Below are 19,046 nucleotides of genomic sequence, written 5' to 3' on the forward strand. Positions count from 1 at the left end.
TTGTTAGGGCGTTGTGATGATACTTGGGACAAATATAGGTAAGTGTGGAAGGTAATATGGGCCCATACTACGGAAAGCATAGAACCCACACACGTAGCAAGGAAGTCACAACGCCTAGGGTTTTGTTGGGAGTTGGTTCCCGGGTTATTATATGGATTATCTGATATCTTCCTGGTATATTTTCAGCATGGTGATTACTCGACGATTTGTGACTGGATTCGGGTCAGGATCAGGAGGTGGCGGACAGGAGGAACCGACAGTGCCTGAGACTATCGGCCATATGGGGCCAGACGAGATGGATGCCAGGATCCGAGAGATCCTGCATGATGAGGTTGCTGCTATGTTTCGGACTCGGTTACCGAAGATGTTTGGGTCTATCAAGACCGCCATGGTGGAGTATTTCGATAAGCGTTATGTAACCCTCACTGAGGCGGCTGCCGCAGCAGCTACAACAGCTGTAATGGTGGCAGTGGGAGGAGCTAGTCGGGCTTTTCAGTATCGGGACTTCGACAACACGAAGCCCCCTACTTTTTATGGGACTCAGGAACCCATCAAAGCCATGAGGTGGCTTTTTGATGTGGATGGATGTTTCTTCACATGTTCATGTCCTATTGACCAGAAGTTCAGATGTGCCTTGAACCAGCTGAGGTCCAGGGCAAAGGACTGGTGGAGGTTGATAACTGGATCGTATTCTGATGATCAGAGAGTTGCGGTTACTTGGGAGCAGTTCAGGGATATGTTCCGTGATCACTACATTCCCTGGGTCGAGCGAGAGCGGCTAGCTTAGGAGTTTCTGGATTTGAGACAGGAAGATGAGACGGTGACGGAGATCACCCGTATGTTCACGGAGAGGGCGATGTTCTGCCTGGAGGGGCACTTTGCGCGAGGGTTTGCAGATCGGGTAGCGTATGCCGCAAATGCGGAAAGGAGGGGCACTTTGCGCGGGATTGTCCCCAGCCAGTCCCGGTTCAGGATATGAGGATATTCTACCACTGTCATCAGGTTGGTCACGTGAAGACCAACTGTCCACAGCTCGCTGCCAGGCCGGCGCAAGCTTCAGCGCCTGTTACACTGAGGATTAATGACGGGAGTCATGGTCGAGCAGCGCCCCCGAGGGCTCAGGGACGCGCCTTCCAGCTTCCAGCAGAGGAGGCCAGGGCAACACCAGACGTGGTTGTTGGTATGTTTCTATCCCTTATCTTACTGGTTATATTTGTTTTATGCTTATATGTTGTACCTGTGGTTAGGTACATTTTTAGTGAACTCCTTACATGCTTTGGTATTATTCGACTCGGGGACGAGTCGGTCGTTTGTCTCTCAGACATTTATCAGGGAGTTCGATTTGCAAGTAGGAGAGATAGAGTGTCTCCAACACTGAGTATTTATCGCCAACGAACATGGGATTTCCACTTCTTCAGTCTATCGGGGTTGCGTATTGGAGATCTTCGGGGTATCTTTCCCGATAGACCTGATCCCGATTCCCATGGCGGATGTATGTGTGATTGTGGGTATGGATCGTCTTAGTCGCTTCGGTGCTATGATCGACTGCGAGGGTCAGCGGGTGGTGGTTCGAACCCCAAGTGGGGGAGAACTAATTGTCTATGGCGAGGGCACCAGACTGGGATATGGGTTTTGTTCGGCTGCCAGGGCTCGACAGTACATTCAGCACGGGTGTGCAGGTTATCTAGCGTACGTGGTGGATACGCGGGTCATGGATCATATTTCACTTTCAGAGGTTCCAGTAGTTAGGGAGTTTGCTGACGTGTTCCCGGAGGAGTTACCCTGAGTGCCTCCGGAGAGTCAGATTGAGTTTAGGATCGACCTAGTGCCAGGTGCGGCCCCTATCGCCAAGGCGTCGTACCGATTGGCACCACCGGAGATGCATGAGCTGTCATCACAGCTACAGGAGCTGTTGGGCAAGTCTTTCATTCGTCCAAGTAGTTCTCCGTGGGGAGCCCTGATTCTCTTCGTCAGGAAGAAGGATGGTTCACACCGGATGTGCATTGACTACCGAGAGTTAAACAAGTTGACGGTGAAGAACCGTTATCCACTCCCGAGGATAGATGATCTTTTCGATCAGTTGCAGGGAGCATCTTGGTTCTCCAAGATAGACCTGAGGTCCGGGTACCATCATGTCAGGGTTCGAGAGGAGGACTTGGAGAAGACCGCGTTCCGGACTCGTTATGGACATTACGAGTTTGTGGTAATGCCGTTTGGGCTCACCAACGCGCCAACAGTATTTATGGACCTGATGAATTGGGTCTGCAGACCGATGCTCGATCGTTGAGTCATCGTGTTCATAGATGATATCTTGGTGTACTCCAAGACTCGAGAGCAGCATGAGGAGCATCTTCGAGAGTTATTGGGAGTTCTGAGGAGAGAACGACTTTATGCCAAGTTCTCGAAGTGCGAGTTTTGGTTACGACAGGTTCAGTTTCTTGGACATCTCGTTAACCAGGAGGGGATTTTGGTCGATCCGGCCAAAATCGAGGTGGTTATGCAGGGAGGTTCCGAAATCTCCCTCGGACATCAAGAGCTTCTTAGGATTGGCAGGGTACTATCGGAGATTCATACAGGATTTCTCCAAGATTGCAGTACCCCTCACTCGTCTGACAAGGGGTGGATTTTCGGTGGGGCCCGAAAGCAGAGGGCGTTTGAGACCCTCAGACAGCAGCTATGTGAGGCTTCGGTCTTGACTCTTCCGGAGGGATTCGAGGATTTTGTAGTGTTCTGTGATGCATCCATCACGGGACTGGGAGCGGTCCTCATGCAGACAGGACGGGTGATAGCCTACGCATTGCGGCAGTTGAAGTCGCATGAGACTAGATACCCTACTCATGATCTAGAGTCGGGAGCGGTGGTATTCGCTCTCAAGATTTGGAGACATTACCTCTATGGGGTCCGCTGTACAATTTAAATGGACCACAAGAGTTTGAGGCATATCATGGATCAGCCGAACCTGAACATGAGGCAGCGCAGGTGGCTTGACGTGGTCAAGGATTATGACTGCGATATCCTTTACCATCCTGGTAAAGCGAACGTGGTTGCGGACTCTCTGAGCCGCAAGTCAGCTGGATCTTCTGCTCCAATGGTGTGTATGAGGATATCAGTGGATTCTCCACTTGTGGGCTTGATCAGGGAAGCCCAGACAGAGGGTATGCGTCAGGAGAACTGGAAGCTTGAGAGGATTAGGGGTGAGAACACCTGGTTTGTGCAGGATAGCCGAGGATTATTGACCCGTTGCGGTCGGGCCAGGGTTCCGATGTCTGGTGGGGTCAGACAAACTATATTGGAGGAGGCTCATAAGTATCGCTTATCTATTCACCTGGGGGCCACCAAGATGTATCGGGATTTGCGATTGAGTTACTGGTGGCCGTGCATGAAGCGAGAGATCGCTTGGTACGTTGAGAGGTGCTTGACCTACAGGATGGTTAAGGCCGAGCACCAGAGGCCGCATGGCAAGCTGCAGCCTCTAGAGATTCCCATGTGGAAATGGGAGAGATCACGATGGACTTCATCACCAAATTGCCAAGAATAGAGAAGGGGTTCGACACTATATGGGTCATCGTGGATCGATTGACCAATAGTGCTCATTTTCTGCCCATTCGGGAGAGCTCATCGACCGAGAAGTTGGCCGATGTGTATATTCGCGAGATCGTTGTTCTCTATGGGGTGCCAGTCTCTATTGTATCAGACCGTGATTTTCGGTTCACCTCCCGTTTCTGGCAGAAGTTCCACGAGGAACTGGGCATGCGGCTGCACTTCAGCACAGCCTATCATCCGCAGACAGACGGCCAAAGTGAACGGACCATACAGACTCTCGAGGATATGTCGAGAGCATGTGTTATTGACTTCGATGGGAGCTGGGACTCCTACCTGCCCCTTGCAGAGTTCTCCTATAACAGTAGCTTTCACTCCAACATTGGTACTCCACCTTATGAGCTGTTGTATGGACGGAGATTTCGCACCCCAGTCTGTTGGGTCAAGGTTGGTCACAGGGTGATAATTCGGACCGAGGTTGTTCTGCAGACTACCGAGATGATTCATCAGATCAAACAGCGTTTGCAGACCGCACAGAGTCTGAAGAAGAGTTACGCCGAGCGGCGCCGATCTGAGTTGGAGTTTCAGGTCGGTGACATGGTACTTCTGAAGGTCTCACCCTGGAAGGGTGTGATTCACTTCAGGAAGAGGGGGAAGTTGGGTCCCCGATACATCGGGGCATTCAGGATCACTGCCATGGTTGGCAAGGTGGCGTATAGACTAGATCTCCTAGAGGAGCTCAGTCAGATTCACAACACTTTTCACGTTTTGCAGTTGTGAAGGTGTATACCGGATGACTAGGCGGTAGTGTCGTTAGATGATATTCAGGTCGATGAGCATCTGAATTATGTGGAGAGGCCAATGGTTGTTCTTGAGAGGAAGGTAAAGGTTCTACGGAACAAGGAATTACCTCTGGTAAAGGTACAATGGGAGCACAGGAGGGGATCCGAGTAGACGTGGGAGCCGGAGGCATAGATACGGGAGCACTATCCAGAATTGTTCGTCGCAGCTGACTTCGAGGACGAAGTCTAGTTCAAGTGGGGGAGAATTGTAACACCCTGACTCCCAGGTATATTTTAAAATCTTTTTATTCATTTTATTGAAGGAACTCGACCAGTTGGAGGCCCCAACCCGTCGTGTCGAACCTAGTCATCTCGCATGGTTTTTCTCCTACTCGACGAGTCGAAGGACCCCGAATCGACGAGTAGAGGTTGTGCATGGAAACCCTAATTTTTAGGGTTTGCCCCTATTTAAAGAACCTTAATTCCTCCCCAGCCTCCCTTACCAGTCTATCGTCCAGATTCAAACCCTAGCAAGCTAACTCTCCATTTTTTAGTGTGTAAGGCGAAAAGAGTGTGTTTTGGTGCATTTCTTGAAGAGATTTGAAGACTTAGAAGCTTGGAATGAGAAGGAGCTTGTAGATCCAGCATCTACTTCATCTTGACATCATTTTGAAGGTAACAAGTCGTTACCTTGGCTTATCTTTGGCTAGATATGTTCATGCTTAGTTTTAGGGTCATCTTTAGTATATTTGGGAGTCATTTCGGGTATTGGGCATGATATGAAGTTGTAACTTCAGATCTGGACTCCTCTTGGTCCCTATAGCCATAAAGTTATCTGATTTAGCAAGCTTGGGCCTTTCTTCTTGGGTTAAACCTTTCCCTTAGCTTAGTTTTGGCATTTAGGACCTTGCATGTACGTGAAGTTTGCAACTTTACGTGGAAACCATGCCCTAGGAGGTTAAATCTGCAAGATGGGGCATTGGGGTGGCTTTAAAACGTTTGAATAAGAAATGGACTGCATGAACTCAACGAGTCGCATAGCCAACTCGGCGAGTCGGATGAAGATTCCCCGTAATTGGTTCTGCATGAACTCGGCGAGTCAGTAAGAGGACTCGACAAGGCAGTTAGGGTTTTCCCCGACGTCTGGACACGCATGGACTCGACGAGTTGGTTGGAAACTCGACGAGTCAATTAGGGTTTTGGGGATTTATGAGTTCTTAAGGATCTCGACGAGTTGCTAGCTGCACTCGATGAGTCGGGTCAACATGGTCTGTTGACTTTGACCGTTGACCTTGACTTTGACCAAGGGTTGACCAGTTTGACTTATGGGGGTATTTTGGTAATTTGGGAATTTATGGAAGTGGATCATTAGTGGATGTAGGTGTTGGTCTTGGAGCTGCATTTGGTGGAGTTTGACTTTATCACTTCGAGCTACTTGTGAGGTGAGTTCTTCTCACTATATCAACAGGGTCTAAGGCACCAAGGCCGACCCTTTATGATTTGTATCTTGGTTATAGGATGGTTGCTATGTTAGTGATATGTTAGATCGATATCCTGGTTATAGGATGGTTGTTATGTTAGTGATCTGTTAGATCAATATCCTGGTTATAGGATGGTTGCTATGTTAGAGATCTGTTAGATCAGTATCCTGGTTATAGGATGGTTGCTATGTTAGAGATCGGTTAGATCGGTATCCTGGTTATAGGATGGTTGCCATGATTAGTGATCTGTTAGATCTGTATGACTATTTGTACTTGCTAGCTAGCGTATGATATTTATGTGCACATGTTTGTTGGTTTGGGGAATTGGGTTGAGGCAGGTCCTGCTTTGTGCTGTAGGCCAAGATACCCAGGGTGGACCGGATAGACTGCAGACCCGGTTAGGGCATACTAGTCAGGCCGAAGGCGCGACGAGCGGTCCGGATAGGCTGAAGGCCCTTAGAGGCGGTCCAGACGTGCCGATGGCTTGGAGAGCGGTCCAGATAGATTGATGGCCTGTGAGGCGGTCCAGTCAGGCTGATGGCTCATTATGCATGCTTTGTCTGTTTATATGATATGGTTATATATGTATGGCCTTGGTATTTTGGGGGAACTCACTAAGCTTAGGGCTTACAGTTGTTGATTTTGTTTCAGGTACTTCTGATGATCGCGGGAAGGTGAAGGCGTGATCGTACACATCCTTATGTTTTATGATTTGATTCTGGGATACTCTAACACTAAACCATTTTGAAAACAAGTTTTGTAATAATTATTGGTTTTGAAATGTTTTAAAAAGTTTAAATTTGGCATGATTTTTATGGATGTTACAGTTAACGACCGTGTAAAATTCTTAACTTTTACATACGGACTCCGTTTTTTGACTGTCTTTATATCGTTGGACTCCTTATTAAGAGATCTTTAATTCTCGTTTAGATTGATTCGACTAAAAATTGATCGGTCTAAAATTCGATTTATGTGTTAACACAGTTACGCTGAAACTTCAAAAATCATAACTTCTTCGTATGAAGTCAGATTTGGGCGTTCTATATATGCGCACTCTCGGTTTTACAATTACTACGACTTTCATTTAGATCACTTAGGCTAAAAAGTAATTTTTCAAAATTTCACTTTTTACAATACGCAGAGCTGTGCTGGTTTAATCATGAAACTTCGAAGAAGCATGACTTCTTCATACGAAGTCGGATTTCAGAGTTCTTTATATATATGGAATCCTTGTCACATATACTATAACTTTAGTTTAAGATTATTTATCATAAATAATCTTCTATTAAATTGTCCTTCTAACGCTTATTTGTCTAGCCCGAATCTGTGGGCGTTACAGTATAGTAACGGATGAACAGAAGAGGCTGTAATGCGTCATCTCGTTGATGGAGACTCTTTGAAAAAATATTGATGTAGATTACCCTGACTTCTCGAGTGAACCTCGAAACGTACTCCTAGGTCTTATCGCTTACGAATTTAATCCTTTTGGTAACATATGTAATCCACATAGCACGTGGTACTCACCACATACAATCTACCACCATGGCTTTGTATGAAGGTGTCATCATTCATGTTGGCCATGTTGATTCATGACCCTAAATCACCTAGAAATGACATGGATGTTTTCCTTAGGATGTTAGTAGAAGAGATTAAGTTTTTGTGGCATCAGGTGTACGTATTAAAGACAAAACGATAAACACATTCTTCATGATGAAAGTTATGTTCTTATGAACAATAAAAGACTTTCCGACTTGTAGTAGTTTATCGGGTTGGAACAGGTAGGGGTATAAATCATGCCCGACTTGCAATGAAGACACTTCCTCGTACCGTGTAAAAAATAAAGTCGTTTATGTCGGTCATCGTCGGTTCGTAGATGACAATGATCCATTAAGGACGAGCTTGGAATTTAACGAGCAACACGATACAAGACCCGCTCCGAGACACTTTACTAATAAAGCCATATAAGAGAAACTATGTCGTCTACTACTTCGTCCACCGGGTAAACATCCTTGGATTGCCAGTGAAACGATAGGCCGACAAGGATTCGAGTTGAACTGGTCGAAACGTAGCATATGTTTCAAATGTTGGTAATTGTTAGTTTGGTAATAGTTCATATGTTGGTAATTGTTAGTTTGATTATAGTTTAATATATTGGTATTTTGTAGTTTGGTTATAGTTTAATATGTTGGTATTTTGTAGTTTGGTAATTGTTAGTTTAGTATATTACAACGCTATAATGGAAAAAATGAAAAAAAAAGTACAATGCTATAATGTATTTGCAATATGTGTAAGATGTATGTTTAAATGTATTTGAAAAGTACAATGCTATAATGGAAAAATGAAAAAAAAAGTAGGATGCTATAATCATCATGACCTTAATTTGTAAAGTGTAATGCTATAATGATATGTTGGTAATATATTTTGTACTTTGTTTATATATTCGTAAGTTTAGTTATAGTACAATGCTAGAATGGAAAAATGAAAAAAAAATACAATGTTATAATGTAAATGCAATATTTCTAGGATATACGTTTAAGTGTATTTGGAAAGTACAATGCGATAAAGGAAAATGAAAAAACAAAAAAAAAGTAGGATGCTATAATCATGATGACCTTAATTTGTAAAGTAGAATGTTATAATGATATGTGGGTAATATATTTTGTACTTTGCTTATATTTTCACAAGTTGTTGGTTTAATTTAAAAGACTATGTTGTTTTCTTTGTAATTGGACATGCTTCAAACAATGCTAAAAGACCCGACATGTAGTGCGATACTTGAAGAATGGTTTCGATCGTTGCCACTAGGGGTGTAAACGAGCCGAGCCGAGCCCGGCCCTGACCAAGCTCGAGCTCGGCTCGTTTAATTTTGAGGAAGCTCGAGCTCGATTCGAGCCTTAAAATGAAGCTCGAGCTCGGCTCGTGAACAATTTAGTGGGCTCGCGAGCCTAAACGAGCCTCTCTCTCTCTCTGTATATATATATATATATATATATATATATATATATATATGTGTGTGTGTGTGTGTGTGTGTATGTATGTATGTATGTATGTATATATAATTATATATATATAGAGGTGGGTTCAATTGAGAAAATAAAAAAGGTTGAGAATGGGGGAATCATTCTCAGCCACTCATTTAATCTAAGCATAAAAAGACACGGTGGCAAACTTGTAAATATGATAATAACCTTCAATCTCAAATACACAACTGTAATCGATCGTTCATCATCCAAATTTCTCCTCCAACCTTCAACAATCATCCAGATTTCTTCAATTAAACCATCATTAACATCATCCAGTGCTAATCAATCATCGATCTTCGTCAATAACATGTTTATCAACACGATTCAACACTTAACAACAAAAATTCATTTTTGGTTCTTTTAATCCAACCTTCAATTCTGCTTGAATACGATCAGATCTTCAACATCTACGATTAATTATACTCCCAGCGTCATTAGATCAACATCATCGATAATCAACAAAAAATCCACTTCATATCATTTATTCAACATCGATTATCAAATAAAACTTCAAAATTGAGGTTAGAAAAAGATGAAATCGTTTTTTTTTTTGAAAAATTTCATATAATTCTCTATCAATCTACTATTTTGTAAGATTTAAATAGTCAAAGTATCATGTTTTTAACATTTTAAAAAAAGTTAAATTGTATGCACTCCAACTGTTTGATGAAATGTATAAACTAAATTACCACGTTATATTCATATATGAATATGTTTTCTCACCTGAATCAGTAAACTAAATTACCACGTTATATTCATATATGAATATGTTTTCTCACCTGAATCAGTATATGATTATTAAAACAAAAAAACAAATATGCAAGTCTGTATGTTATTCATATGTGAATAACATATAAAAATTATATATATTTGTGAAAATACCTTGTAATATTCATATATGAATATACTGTGTAATATTCATAAGTGAATATATCATCTAATATTCACAAGTGAATATACTATGTAATATTCACATGTGATATACCATGTAATACTACGTAATATTCAGATATGAAAATATTATCTAATATTCATAAGTGAATATATCATTTAATATTCACAAGTGAATAAACTATGTAATATTCACAAGTGAATGCATCGTTTAATATTTAAATATGAATATACTATGTTTATTATATGTTATATTCATATATGAGTGCATCATCTAATATTTAAATATGAATATACTATGTTTATTATATGCTATATTCATATATGAATGATACTTAAATTGTAAAAAAAAATTAATCATAGTTTTTATTCATAAGTGAATAACGAATGTACTGTAGTAAAAACCTGATTCATTTTTATTCACTTATGAATAACGATAGCTGAAAATATAAAAAAATAAATTTTTTATTTTATCTTAAAAATATATCAATATTGATGTCTATTTGTAGAGAATAAAAAATCATGAATTTTGGTATATTTAAAATAAATTTTCGATAAAAATAGCTTCTTAAAAATTAAAAAAAACGAAAAAACTATGTTTTGTATATATTAAGGTAATGTTTAGCATAGTTTAAGGAAACATGTTTTGTTGGAAAACACATGTCTATTCCTTTCCCATTTCCACTGGTACGACGGAGGCTTTTGTGGCAAAAATAAATGAGTGGCTGAGAATGATTCCCCCATTCTCAACCTTTTTTTTTCTCAATTGAACCCTCCTCTCTCTCTCTCTCTGTATATATATATATATATATATATATATATATATATATATATATATATATATATATATATATATATATATATATATATATATATATATATATATATATATATATATATATATAGGCTCGTTTAAGCTCGTTTAGGCTCGCGAGCCCATGAATTGAAGCTCGGCTCGAGCTCGTTTAATAAACGAGCCTCATATTTAGGCTCGAGCTCGGCTCAGGCTCGTTTAATTCGATCTCGAGTCGAGCTTTTAACGAGTCGATCTCGAGTAGTTCGGCTCACTTACACCCCTAGTTGCCACCATGAAATGAAACAGGAGGAAACGAGGGGAGCGATGATGACGAGTATTTTGGACCGGATCTTTGGATTAATATTTTGGATCGGATGTCGTATATATTATTAAATTTTAATGTTTCGAACTATTTTCCTGCAAATAATGTTATATAGCATTTTTTACACTTTCTATATAGTTTTTTTCTAATTTAATGTTAAATACTAAAAAAAGAAAAATAGAAAATACAATTAGTGGCGACGACGCATGATATTAGTGGCAACAATCCTTTAGAGGCGACACACGGTAGTGGCGACGGAGAGCAATAGCGGCGACCTTTGGAGTATTAGCGGCAAGGCAACAACAATGACCTTTTAGCGACAACAATCTAGACTTCTAGCAATGACGGGTGTCGCCACTAATACTCGTTCTTGTTGTGAGCGTTGGAAAAAGCTATTTACCAGACCTATATATACCATTTGTCATTGCTTCAGTGTATTTTGGATAAACACATGGTACAAAAAGCCAACACATAAACACTTGGCATGTGTGGGTTTTACCTATCAAATTAATGTGTGTTTTTTCCCAACTTGTTCATACAACTCCTCAAGCAAGATAAGTTTATTTCAAGAAAAATTGTTGTTATGTCATCAAAAAATTTATTCCCAACCAATGAGAACTTACAACTCTTCAAGCATGTTGTTTAAACTAAATGTAATATTTTTTTTAATTTAATGAAAAATTATATTATGTTAATTAATATTTATGTTTTTATTTTAATTAACAAATGTTATATTTATTAAATTAGAAAAAAAAAATTAGTAGGCAAGTATAGTATCACATCTCACTCATAGACAAAAATAATATGGTTTTAGTCCATAAAAGTTTAGTGGTGCATTAGTATTGTTTTGGTCCATATGATTCACATTTTTATATGGTTTTTTATCCATACCCTACATGAAAAGACCTATATGCCCTTTAATAATTAACTTTTTAATTTCTTTTAGTTAATTCGTTATTATTTTAATTAATAAACCAAAAAAACCTACCCACCCTACCCTTCTAATCCCTGTCCCTCTACGACTCTACTTTTATATCCTGTAAAACTCACCCAAAAAAGCACTCATACACCGGCAACCTTAGCTCCCTGTGCCGCCACCGACCTTCATTACTCACTCTGCCGCCACCCGCCTCCATCGCCCCTCCTTCTTCCTCCAGTACCGTCGAACGAGATCAATTTATACCATACACCCACTGATTTTGAAGGTGAGACAGGGGCTGCAAATCGATGTTTGGCAGAGTACCTACAAAACGATGCCAAGTAGAGGCCCTGCAAATCGATCCCAAACACTAGCCCTTTCATCGTTCACCATGGATCATGGATTATTATCTTTGTCTCCACCTTTGGCTTAAACCCGATAGGAATATATTGAAGATGCTCCAATTCAGTTTTATGGTGTTGTGTTCTTTAAATTTTTGTGGGTTTGGCCTGACATAACTTGTTTTGCATGTTTTCATTGGGAGGGGAAAACGGGGCTGCATCACACAAATAAGGTGATGAATGAACTCACAGGTGGTGAGTGGAATAGGGATCTATCATCTATGAGAGTTTGGGGTGGGGGAAGAAGACGGACCAGATAAATTCACAGTTTGGGATGAAGTTTTTAATTGATGGATGGGTTTTTTCGGTACCTACATCTTCATCTCATACGCCTTCAAGACGGTTGTCATCCCAAACCTCCGTCGCCCATTTTCCTTTTCGGCCTACACTGACCTCCACCCAGATTGATAAAGTTGTTGATGGTTGATTCGTTTCACCGAAACAGTGCTTCCTGATAAACTTAAATCAGAAAATTGAAGTCCACGTATCGAAATTTCAACTGAAATCGAATCTAAAAATTGTATCCAATTTGGTTTCAAGAGCCAAATCAAAAATCGGTAGTTGAGTAGAGTACTAGAGGAAAGAGAGCCAGGAGGTTCATAGATTTTACAGGAAGGAGCTTGTAGTGCAGAGGATGCAGTGGTGACATATGTGCAAGAAAGGGAGCTGGTGGTGTGGGTTTCCGGCTTGTTGTCAGTGGTTTCCGGTGTGAGTGTTTTTGAGACTATGCGTTTGTGTGTGTTTTGAAAAAGATAGAAAGAAGTGAAGTTTAATGCTGTCTGACTGACAGAGATATATAAGAGGATGGTAGTGGCAAACCATGTAACTCTCGTGAGAATAGACGTCGCTGACGTTGGTTATAGACTCCGGTGATGGAGGGTGGTGGTAATGATTGGGATTCTCTCCTCCTTGGTACTATCACATAGATGAAAGGGTAGGTTGGGTTTTATTTATTATTAATTTTTTGTTTTAAGTTAAACATAAGTTCAAGAAATTTAATTAAAACATTTCAGCAATTAAAAAAAAAGGAAAATATAAATCATAAGGGTATAAAAGTAATTTCAAGTGTAAAGGGACGAAACTCACTAAAGAGATCAAAGATTGGACCACACCATCAAACTTTTTTGTACCAAAAACATATAATTTTGACAACTATAATGACCATTTTTGCAATTTGGTCTTTAACTTAAGAGAAAAAATGCAAACACAACCCACTTATTGAAAACAAATGATTGTTTATACTCTTGATTTATAAGGTTGTTTTCTTTGATATTAAACACCTTTTAAAAAGTACACATCAAAAGAGAAAAATGAAAAATGGTAAATAGCTACTTTTTTCTTAGGTTAAAGGGAGTAGGCCTCGGACTCATCTCCAGCTTGCTACCCTTGCTAAAGCCACCCCACCGGTAAAGAGAAATAGAAAAGAAAGAGAAGAGGTTGTGATTGGGTGGTTCCTTTTCTTTTTTTTTTCAAAATTATACCGATTAAAAATAACATATCGCTTGGATGCTACCAATCTATACATATATATTACCATTTTCTTTATCTTGTGGTTTCAAAAATCGTATGTGGCTGAAAAAAAATCGTATGTGGAAAAAGGCAGCCTGCTATCACTTGTTGCTTGTAACCTTTACAACGTGATCAACTCAATAACAACAGCGTATAATTGTTGAAAAAACAGTGTGTTTGACTAAGGAAATTCTCTGTTTTTGGAAAAAGGCAAGCTTCATGCGAATTATTAATAGTAAAACTTTTATCTTAGAAGCCAATTCCTAAATATGATACGTCATTGTTTGCAAAGATTTGATTAAAGGAAAACACTGCACTAACTATCATTAAGAAGAGAAAACGGCTGATTAGAGCTCAACTATAGAAGTAAATAATCAAGTCATACACAACTTCTAAACCAAACATTCAACAATGAACAAAGGTACACATTTCTGGCATTTATCATCTTCAAAACCAAAGTCAACACTATCGAATATTTCATCACATCATCTTGAAACGCTCTACAAATAAAAACTACCGAGTTCATGAAAAGACCATGTATCCATCAGTTCATCGAAGGGGATATCTACCTTCTCAACGTGAACTTCAGCACAAAAATTTGGATCTTTCTTGGATAAGGAATACAACGACTCTAAAGTCTCATCATTCGTAATACGCTGAGTCTTATGTTTCCCACATTGTTGAAAATGCATGGTGATTTTCAACGTAAATATTCGCCAGTCAATCTCAGAGTTTTTGTAAATCAGTTCAACAAATTCTTCATACTGTATTTTATAAAAAACTGGAATCGTAAAACTTGAAGTTGAATCGTCACCCTTCACTGCTCCATTCACAAATTCAATTTTATCTCCATGATAAAAACTCATGAGAAACGGATTGTCTAGAGCCATGCCTTCCAAGAAACTTGTTAGTACCTGCAAACTCAATATAATAATGCATGTGTCAATCTTTAAATAAATGATAGCAAGTTCTCAAACCGAAGAGCTAATTTTGTTAATCATAAACAGCAATTTGTGAATATACATTGAGAAGTTTGCCTCTGTCCACTTCCAAGATCAAGTCAGAAAATAAAAAAATTGCATACCTTGCTTATTACAGAGAAGAAAGAAGCAGTTACGCAAAAGAAGGATTTTCTTTTGGTTCAGGATCTGTTTTAATTTCATGACGAAGGAACTATGTAGTATTTATAGGCTGACTACACATGTTGAATGGGAATTTCAAAAGCCAAAATAAAAAGACCTTTGGTTCCCCCAGAAAATCGTATCTTAAATATATCCGTTGGAAAGGGAAATCTATCGTTGATAACACACAAATACTCATGGCTATATGAATACTACAATTAGGCTATACGAATGGTCCATTACATCCTTATTCACAAAATACGCGGCTATATCATTATTAATCTTAACAAATACCATTACTCCATATTATTTATATACTTTTATTTTTTATTTATTTTAAATACATAACTTTTAATAAAAACACAATTTTTCTATAACAAAATAAAATTTTCTTTAAACCAAAAAAAAATCATATTGCTAAAACTAAAATTAAAAGTAACGTACGTACGTATCCTTAAGCCATTTACAATAGGGGTGAGCAAAAACCGAACCGCAAACCAAAAAAACCGAAAAAACCGCATAAACCGAAACCGAAATGAAAACCGATGGTGCGGTTTTAGTTTTGCAAAAACCGAAAATACTCGGTGCGGTGCGGTTTCTAGTCTCGCAAAAAACCGAACCGCACCGCACACATATATATATATATATATATATATATATATATATATAAATGTTGATATTTGTAAGAACCAAGAACTTATGACAATTAAAATTTCTATAAATATAAATATCTATCTTTTCTATCGGATCGGAGGATGATTGTATATTTTTAAGCATACATACAGTCGTATTTACAATAACAAATAATGTTTATGACATTTTTTAACATTAAAATATGAAGAGTACTAGTGATGATAGTATCATTTTTATGAATACATTAATTGATATTATCGCATTTACCTGTTAAACAAATATTATATTAAATTCGTATTATATTACCATAAAAAAAATGTTTGATGAGTGGCTATGTAATTTGATTTCAAACAAAGAGGTGGTGGTATCGGTTTATCTCCAAAAAATGATTAGCACTCCTCATCTGAGTCAAAGTAACTCGCCGAGTTACTTGAGTTTTAGTGAAAAGGCAAAACGAAAACAAAAAAAAACTAACAAAAAACCGCAAAAAAACCGAACCGCAAAAAACCGCAATAAAAACCCGCAAAAACTGAACCGCATAAAAACCGAACGGTGCAGTTTCTGAGTTTCAAAAAACCGAAGTTGCGGTTTTCGGTTCGGTTTTGGCCAAAAACCGCACCATGCTCACCCCTAATTTACATTATCCCTTGCGGCAATTTCGGAATAGATGTGGTTTTTCACCGTCCTCGACACTTTTTCTTCGGCAGGATCAAATGCCGACAGGGCTGGGGTGATTTCTGCTACTCATCTCCAGACCTAGCTCTGACATATCGGAAGCCTTGTGCGAAAATAAAAGTAAGGCCCAATAATTTTTTTCTTGTAAAATATTATTAAGTAATTTGGTATCACTAAATTCAAAACACAAATTTCTAACAAATATCTTGTAAATTCATTACCATAAGATCATGTATTCACTCGTTAGATGTTCTAGTTTCTAGGACCACACATATTCACTAAAATATCTTATTTGTCATCACCATTAGGGATGAGCATGAGACGGAACCGGTACCGACCCGTACCGTTCCCGATCTCCCAAAACCTGAATTTTATCGAAAGTCAATCTTGAATACCGAATCGAATTAACATCATCGGTACCGGTACCGGGAATGGTACCGTTTTTGGTATAAGTACCGATACCGGTGGTACCGAATCCCGAATCTCATGTATTTGGAGTACCGAGTACCGTCCCATATTTTCAAATTCGGTACGGTTTGGTACCGGTTCCGGTACGGTACTGGTACGGGATCGGGATTTGGGACAAACTGCTCATCCCTAATCACCATTACCATTCAAGGTGGTCATGTTTTCATCTATACAAAGAATATCTTTTGAAACATGGGGTTTACCGGCAGTGGCGGATCCATAACGAAATCTAACCGGTGTCCATTATTGGTTAAAAAATATACATACAAGTATAAAATTGTGAAATTTTTTTTAAAAAAAAAATTGGGTTATTTTTAGAAAAAAAAATATTAATAGGGGTATTTGATGTAAAAGTGGGTACAAAAGAGGGGCTTTTTAGTAAAAATCAGACTTTTTTAGGGCTTTATAGTACTAAAAGTGGTGGGACCCACCTCCACGTGGGGCCACGCACCACACTTAAAGTGGCTGCCTCCGCCACTGTTTACCATCTTCTTCTGTAGGTTCTTTCAGTGTAACAGCCCAAAAATCATAACAAAAAATTTCATTTTTTTAATTATTAAATAAACCATAGTTATCAAAATCATATCATCAAAACATAAATAATAATATCTCATATCAATACATCTGTCAAATATATCAGAGTAAATATTACAGGCTAAAAACATCATGGTGTGTGCAGTGCAGTCATCCCGAGCTCTTCCCGTTGCTACCAGAAATACCTGAAACCAAAACTGAAAACTGTAAGCATGAAGCTTAGTGAGTCTTCCCAAACTACCACATACCATACACATAATCACATAATAACATATCATGGGCCTCGCCCGGCATCGGACAGTGACCGGCATCCAGCTCCGCCCGACATCGTGTAACGCCTGATTTCTGGTACGCATTTAAATTATAAATTATTCAATTTTTACAAGCAACTCGACTAGTTGGAAGCTCCAAACTCGTCGAGTAGAGATTGTCAAAACCGCATGATTTAAGCAATCTACTCGACGAGTTGAGAGGCATCAACTCGACGAGTAGATCGGCTGGGATGAAACCCTAATTTCAAGGGTTTTTCACCCTATTTAAAGGACTTAAGCCTTTCCCTCAGCCTCCCTGAAACCCTAAATCGTATTGTGAGCTCTTTGGTGAGAAACTTGAAGTTTTGAGTGAATTTGTGTGTGTTTTTGTGCTTTGAAAAGGAGTTGGAAGAACTAGAAGCCATCAAGCTTGAGGAGAAGCATTAGATCTCGTCCATCTTTGGCAGCTTTCTGAGGTAAAAAGTCCTTAACTTGATGATTCATAGCTTAGATCTCTTTTAGTTTTGCTTTATGGGTCTTTTTTACCCCATTGTGGGAAACATGATACCCTTCATTGATCATATGCTAAGGATTCCCATTTTTCCAGTGACATTTGGCCCTTAGAATCATAAAAAGGGTCTTAAACCTATTCTTATCCAAGAAAAGACCATGTCCATGGAAGTAGGTTGTTATATCTCGAGTTTGGGTTTATTTGAGGCATGCAAAGCCATCAAGTTGTCAACTTTACTGAAATAGGTTGTGGAAAAAATATGGATTTGTATTCTAGAACCTTAGATCTGAGTAAAGGGCTGAATAGACTAGAAACGCAAGGGACTCGGCGAGTTCATAGAGGAACTCGACGAGTTTGGTCGAACATTCCCGATTCTGTTCATGGAACTCAGCGAGTCCACAAGGAAAGTCGACGAGTTGTACTAGGAAGTCCCGTTTATGTTGAGAATGAGGAACTCGACGAGTTGAAGGAAAACTCGACGAGTTAGATCGCGATTCACGATTCTGTGATTCATGAGAACTCGACGAGTTGAGTCAAATCGGAGCGTTGACTTTGACGTGACTTTGAATTTGACTTGACCAGAGTTGAACTTAAGGGCTATGAGTATGGAATGGTATCTAAGGGGTTGTTTTGGTTCAGGGAAGTGAGTAGAGCTGATTCCGAGCAGAGACGTTTCAGCTATCATCTGACAGTGAGGTGATTTTTCTCCTGTAGGGGTATCTAAGGGGTTGTTAAGGTCTGATGGTTAAGGAGTTGTTAAAGTCTGATGCCGAGCAGTTCCCGATGTAGGTTTATATGTTTCCGGACTTCGGTCTGATGCTGGGGAAAGCCCGAGGAATGTTTGTATGCTTGATGTCTTCGTGATTCTTGCATGTGCTTGTTTTATATGTTTCCGGAATTCGGTTCGATGTCGGGGAAAGCCCGAGGAATGTTTATATGTTTCCGGATTTCAGTCTGATGCCTGGCGAGGCCCGAGGAATGTTTATATGTTTATGTTATGTGATTTTTTCATGTGTATTTGTTGATATGTTATTTTTATATATATATATATATATATATATATACTGAGCTATGCTCGATGTGGGGCGGGGCCCAATGCCGGATTTCGATCCGATGCCGGGCGGGGCCCGATGCCGGACTTCGGTCTGATGTCGGGCTGGGCCCGATGTAGCGGGCAAGGCCCATGTTA

This window comes from Lactuca virosa, chromosome 4 (genome assembly GCF_052849685.1).
Source record: "Lactuca virosa cultivar CGN04683 chromosome 4, Lactuca_virosa_CGN04683_v6, whole genome shotgun sequence".
Taxonomy (NCBI): domain Eukaryota; kingdom Viridiplantae; phylum Streptophyta; class Magnoliopsida; order Asterales; family Asteraceae; genus Lactuca; species Lactuca virosa.